At 45.7% G+C, this 5,000-nt stretch overlaps 12 non-coding genes and 3 pseudogenes across 12 annotated transcripts; all 15 read left to right on the top strand.

The window, feature by feature from the left end:
- Positions 1–117: 117 nt before the first annotated feature.
- On the top strand, positions 118–236 carry LOC133436015 (5S ribosomal RNA). The gene has a single exon (XR_009779824.1). It is a non-coding gene; the product is annotated as a 5S ribosomal RNA (ribosomal RNA).
- A 199-nt stretch (positions 237–435) lies between these two features.
- On the top strand, positions 436–554 carry LOC133435907 (5S ribosomal RNA). The gene has a single exon (XR_009779720.1). It is a non-coding gene; the product is annotated as a 5S ribosomal RNA (ribosomal RNA).
- Positions 555–770: 216 nt separating this feature from the next.
- On the top strand, positions 771–889 carry LOC133436038 (5S ribosomal RNA). The gene has a single exon (XR_009779847.1). It is a non-coding gene; the product is annotated as a 5S ribosomal RNA (ribosomal RNA).
- Positions 890–1,088: 199 nt separating this feature from the next.
- On the top strand, positions 1,089–1,207 carry LOC133436209 (5S ribosomal RNA; annotated as a pseudogene).
- Positions 1,208–1,412: 205 nt separating this feature from the next.
- On the top strand, positions 1,413–1,531 carry LOC133436014 (5S ribosomal RNA). Its single transcript, XR_009779823.1, has one exon. It is a non-coding gene; the product is annotated as a 5S ribosomal RNA (ribosomal RNA).
- Positions 1,532–1,747: 216 nt separating this feature from the next.
- Positions 1,748–1,866, top strand: LOC133436037 (5S ribosomal RNA). The gene has a single exon (XR_009779846.1). It is a non-coding gene; the product is annotated as a 5S ribosomal RNA (ribosomal RNA).
- A 199-nt stretch (positions 1,867–2,065) lies between these two features.
- LOC133436208 (5S ribosomal RNA) lies at positions 2,066–2,184 on the top strand (annotated as a pseudogene).
- Positions 2,185–2,389: 205 nt separating this feature from the next.
- LOC133436013 (5S ribosomal RNA) lies at positions 2,390–2,508 on the top strand. The gene has a single exon (XR_009779822.1). It is a non-coding gene; the product is annotated as a 5S ribosomal RNA (ribosomal RNA).
- Positions 2,509–2,724: 216 nt separating this feature from the next.
- LOC133435802 (5S ribosomal RNA) lies at positions 2,725–2,843 on the top strand. Its single transcript, XR_009779619.1, has one exon. It is a non-coding gene; the product is annotated as a 5S ribosomal RNA (ribosomal RNA).
- A 205-nt stretch (positions 2,844–3,048) lies between these two features.
- Positions 3,049–3,167, top strand: LOC133435913 (5S ribosomal RNA). The gene has a single exon (XR_009779726.1). It is a non-coding gene; the product is annotated as a 5S ribosomal RNA (ribosomal RNA).
- A 216-nt stretch (positions 3,168–3,383) lies between these two features.
- On the top strand, positions 3,384–3,502 carry LOC133436036 (5S ribosomal RNA). The gene has a single exon (XR_009779845.1). It is a non-coding gene; the product is annotated as a 5S ribosomal RNA (ribosomal RNA).
- A 199-nt stretch (positions 3,503–3,701) lies between these two features.
- LOC133436199 (5S ribosomal RNA) lies at positions 3,702–3,820 on the top strand (annotated as a pseudogene).
- Positions 3,821–4,025: 205 nt separating this feature from the next.
- On the top strand, positions 4,026–4,144 carry LOC133436012 (5S ribosomal RNA). Its single transcript, XR_009779821.1, has one exon. It is a non-coding gene; the product is annotated as a 5S ribosomal RNA (ribosomal RNA).
- A 216-nt stretch (positions 4,145–4,360) lies between these two features.
- LOC133435801 (5S ribosomal RNA) lies at positions 4,361–4,479 on the top strand. Its single transcript, XR_009779618.1, has one exon. It is a non-coding gene; the product is annotated as a 5S ribosomal RNA (ribosomal RNA).
- A 205-nt stretch (positions 4,480–4,684) lies between these two features.
- Positions 4,685–4,803, top strand: LOC133436011 (5S ribosomal RNA). The gene has a single exon (XR_009779820.1). It is a non-coding gene; the product is annotated as a 5S ribosomal RNA (ribosomal RNA).
- The last annotated feature ends 197 nt before the right edge of the window (positions 4,804–5,000 follow it).

Here is a 5,000-nt window from a genome sequence, read left to right as displayed (position 1 = left end):
GCACATGGTTAAGGCACTTTAACTCCAACAAATAAAACCAACAGATCAATGACTTATATTCTATGACTTATCTTCAACTCCATATAAGAGGTATTTCAAGCTGCAGCTTCAGCTTCAGCTTACGGCCATACCAGCCTGGATGCGCCCGATCTCGCCTGATCTCGGAAGCTAAGCAGGGTCGGGCTTGGTTAGTACTTGGATGGGAGACCGCCTGGGAATACCAGGTGCTGTAAGCTTTTTCAACCAGCAGAGAACGGTCTCGCTTAATCTAGCCACACATATTTCAACGTGGTAAGAGCGACAGCTCACGTCCTAAAGTCTTTTGCACATGGTTAAGGCACTTTAACTCCAACAAATAAAACCAACAAATCAATGACTTATATTCTATGACTTATCTTCAACTCCATATAAGAGGTATTTCAAGCTGCAGCTTCTGCTTACGGCCATACCAGCCTGGATGCGCCCGATCTCGTCTGATCTCGGGAGCTAAGCAGGGTCGGGCCTGGTTAGTACTTGGATGGGAGACCGCCTGGGAATACCAGGTGCTGTAAGCTTTTTCAACCAGCAGAGAACGCTCTCGCTTAATCTACCCACACATATTTCAACGTGGTAACAGCGACAGCTCACGTCCTAAAGTGTTTTGCACATAGTTAAGGCACCTTAACTCCAACAAATAAGCGCTTCTAAATTATTATCACCAACAAATCAATGACTTGTATTATATACTTATCTTCAACTCCATATAAGAAGTATTTCAAGCTGCAGCTTCAGCTTACGGCCATACCAGCCTGGATGCGCCCGATCTCGTCTGATCTCGGAAGCTAAGCAGGGTCGGGCCTGGTTAGTACTTGGATGGGAGACAGCCTGGGAATACCAGGTGCTGTAAGCTTTTTCAACCAGCAGAGAACGGTCTCGCTTAATCTAGCCACACATATTTCAACGTGGTAAGAGCGACAGCTCACGTCCTAAAGTCTTTTGCACATGGTTAAGGCACTTTAACTCCAACAAATAAAACCAACAAATCAATGACTTATATTCTATGACTTATCTTCAACTCCATATCAGAGGTATTTCAAGCTGCAGCTTCTGCTTACGCCCATACCAGCCTGGATGCGCCCAATCTCGTCTGATCTCGGAAGCTAAGCAGGGTCGGGCCTGGTTAGTACTTGGATGGGAGGCAGCCTGGGAATACCAGGTGCTGTAAGCTTTTTCAACCAGCAGAGAACGGTCTCGCTTAATCTAGCCACACATATTTCAACGTGGTAACAGCGACAGCTCACGTCCTAAAGTGTTTTGCACATGGTTAAGGCACTTTAACTCCAACAAATAAAACCAACAAATCAATGACTCATATCATATGACTTATCTTCAACTCCATATAAGAGGTATTTCAAGCTGCAGCTTCAGCTTCAGCTTACGGCCATACCAGCCTGGATGCGCCCGATCTCGCCTGATCTCGGAAGCTAAGCAGGGTCGGGCTTGGTTAGTACTTGGATGGGAGACCGCCTGGGAATACCAGGTGCTGTAAGCTTTTTCAACCAGCAGAGAGCGCTCTCGCTTAATCTACCCACACATATTTCAACGTGGTAACAGCGACAGCTCACGTCCTAAAGTGTTTTGCACATGGTTAAGGCACTTTAACTCCAACAAATAAGCGCTTCTAAATTATTATCACAAACAAATCAATGACTTGTATTATATACTTATCTTCAACTCCATATAAGAAGTATTTCAAGCTGCAGCTTCTGCTTACGGCCATACCAGCCTGGATGCGCCCGATCTCGTCTGATCTCGGAAGCTAAGCAGGGTCGGGCCTGGTTAGTACTTGGATGGGAGACAGCCTGGGAATACCAGGTGCTGTAAGCTTTTTCAACCAGCAGAGAACGGTCTCGCTTAATCTAGCCACACATATTTCAACGTGGTAAGAGCGACAGCTCACGTCCTAAAGTCTTTTGCACATGGTTAAGGCACTTTAACTCCAACAAATAAAACCAACAAATCAATGACTTATATTCTATGACTTATCTTCAACTCCATATCAGAGGTATTTCAAGCTGCAGCTTCTGCTTACGCCCATACCAGCCTGGATGCGCCCAATCTCGTCTGATCTCGGAAGCTAAGCAGGGTCGGGCCTGGTTAGTACTTGGATGGGAGGCAGCCTGGGAATACCAGGTGCTGTAAGCTTTTTCAACCAGCAGAGAACGGTCTCGCTTAATCTAGCCACACATATTTCAACGTGGTAACAGCGACAGCTCACGTCCTAAAGTGTTTTGCACATGGTTAAGGCACTTTAACTCCAACAAATAAAACCAACAAATCAATGACTCATATCATATGACTTATCTTCAACTCCATATAAGAGGTATTTCAAGCTGCAGCTTCAGCTTCAGCTTACGGCCATACCAGCCTGGATGCGCCCGATCTCGCCTGATCTCGGAAGCTAAGCAGGGTCGGGCTTGGTTAGTACTTGGATGGGAGACCGCCTGGGAATACCAGGTGCTGTAAGCTTTTTCAACCAGCAGAGAGCGCTCTCGCTTAATCTACCCACACATATTTCAACGTGGTAACAGCGACAGCTCACGTCCTAAAGTGTTTTGCACATGGTTAAGGCACTTTAACTCCAACAAATAAGCGCTTCTAAATTATTATCACAAACAAATCAATGACTTGTATTATATACTTATCTTCAACTCCATATAAGAAGTATTTCAAGCTGCAGCTTCTGCTTACGGCCATACCAGCCTGGATGCGCCCGATCTCGTCTGATCTCGGAAGCTAAGCAGGGTCGGGCCTGGTTAGTACTTGGATGGGAGACCGCCTGGGAATACCAGGTGCTGTAAGCTTTTTCAACCAGCAGAGAACGCTCTCGCTTAATCTAGCCACACATATTTCAACGTGGTAACAGCGACAGCTCACGTCCTAAAGTGTTTTGCACATGGTTAAGGCACTTTAACTCCAACAAATAAAACCAACAAATCAATGACTCATATCATATGACTTATCTTCAACTCCATATAAGAGGTATTTCAAGCTGCAGCTTCAGCTTCAGCTTACGGCCATACCAGCCTGGATGCGCCCGATCTCGCCTGATCTCGGAAGCTAAGCAGGGTCGGGCCTGGTTAGTACTTGGATGGGAGACCGCCTGGGAATACCAGGTGCCGTAAGCTTTTTCAACCAGCAGAGAACGCTCTCGCTTAATCTACCCACACATATTTCAACGTGGTAACAGCGACAGCTCACGTCCTAAAGTGTTTTGCACATAGTTAAGGCACCTTAACTCCAACAAATAAGCGCTTCTAAATTATTATCACCAACAAATCAATGACTTGTATTATATACTTATCTTCAACTCCATATAAGAAGTATTTCAAGCTGCAGCTTCAGCTTACGGCCATACCAGCCTGGATGCGCCCGATCTCGTCTGATCTCGGAAGCTAAGCAGGGTCGGGCCTGGTTAGTACTTGGATGGGAGACAGCCTGGGAATACCAGGTGCTGTAAGCTTTTTCAACCAGCAGAGAACGGTCTCGCTTAATCTAGCCACACATATTTCAACGTGGTAAGAGCGACAGCTCACGTCCTAAAGTCTTTTGCACATGGTTAAGGCACTTTAACTCCAACAAATAAAACCAACAAATCAATGACTTATATTCTATGACTTATCTTCAACTCCATATCAGAGGTATTTCAAGCTGCAGCTTCTGCTTACGCCCATACCAGCCTGGATGCGCCCAATCTCGTCTGATCTCGGAAGCTAAGCAGGGTCGGGCCTGGTTAGTACTTGGATGGGAGACAGCCTGGGAATACCAGGTGCTGTAAGCTTTTTCAACCAGCAGAGAACGGTCTCGCTTAATCTAGCCACACATATTTCAACGTGGTAACAGCGACAGCTCACGTCCTAAAGTGTTTTGCACATGGTTAAGGCACTTTAACTCCAACAAATAAAACCAACAAATCAATGACTCATATCATATGACTTATCTTCAACTCCATATAAGAGGTATTTCAAGCTGCAGCTTCAGCTTCAGCTTACGGCCATACCAGCCTGGATGCGCCCGATCTCGCCTGATCTCGGAAGCTAAGCAGGGTCGGGCTTGGTTAGTACTTGGATGGGAGACCGCCTGGGAATACCAGGTGCTGTAAGCTTTTTCAACCAGCAGAGAGCGCTCGCGCTTAATCTACCCACACATATTTCAACGTGGTAACAGCGACAGCTCACGTCCTAAAGTGTTTTGCACATGGTTAAGGCACTTTAACTCCAACAAATAAGCGCTTCTAAATTATTATCACAAACAAATCAATGACTTGTATTATATACTTATCTTCAACTCCATATAAGAAGTATTTCAAGCTGCAGCTTCTGCTTACGGCCATACCAGCCTGGATGCGCCCGATCTCGTCTGATCTCGGAAGCTAAGCAGGGTCGGGCCTGGTTAGTACTTGGATGGGAGACCGCCTGGGAATACCAGGTGCTGTAAGCTTTTTCAACCAGCAGAGAACGCTCTCGCTTAATCTAGCCACACATATTTCAACGTGGTAACAGCGACAGCTCACGTCCTAAAGTGTTTTGCACATGGTTAAGGCACTTTAACTCCAACAAATAAAACCAACAAATCAATGACTCATATCATATGACTTATCTTCAACTCCATATAAGAGGTATTTCAAGCTGCAGCTTCAGCTTCAGCTTACGGCCATACCAGCCTGGATGCGCCCGATCTCGCCTGATCTCGGAAGCTAAGCAGGGTCGGGCTTGGTTAGTACTTGGATGGGAGACCGCCTGGGAATACCAGGTGCTGTAAGCTTTTTCAACCAGCAGAGAGCGCTCTCGCTTAATCTACCCACACATATTTCAACGTGGTAACAGCGACAGCTCACGTCCTAAAGTGTTTTGCACATGGTTAAGGCACTTTAACTCCAACAAATAAGCGCTTCTAAATTATTATCACAAACAAATCAATGACTTGTATTATATACTTATCTTCAACTCCATATAAGAAGT

Source organism: Cololabis saira, unplaced genomic scaffold, assembly GCF_033807715.1.
Source record: "Cololabis saira isolate AMF1-May2022 unplaced genomic scaffold, fColSai1.1 scf057, whole genome shotgun sequence".
Taxonomy (NCBI): Eukaryota; Metazoa; Chordata; class Actinopteri; order Beloniformes; family Belonidae; genus Cololabis; species Cololabis saira.
The sequence above is the reverse complement of the archived record's forward strand: the minus strand, read 5'-3'. Positions and strand labels throughout refer to the sequence as shown.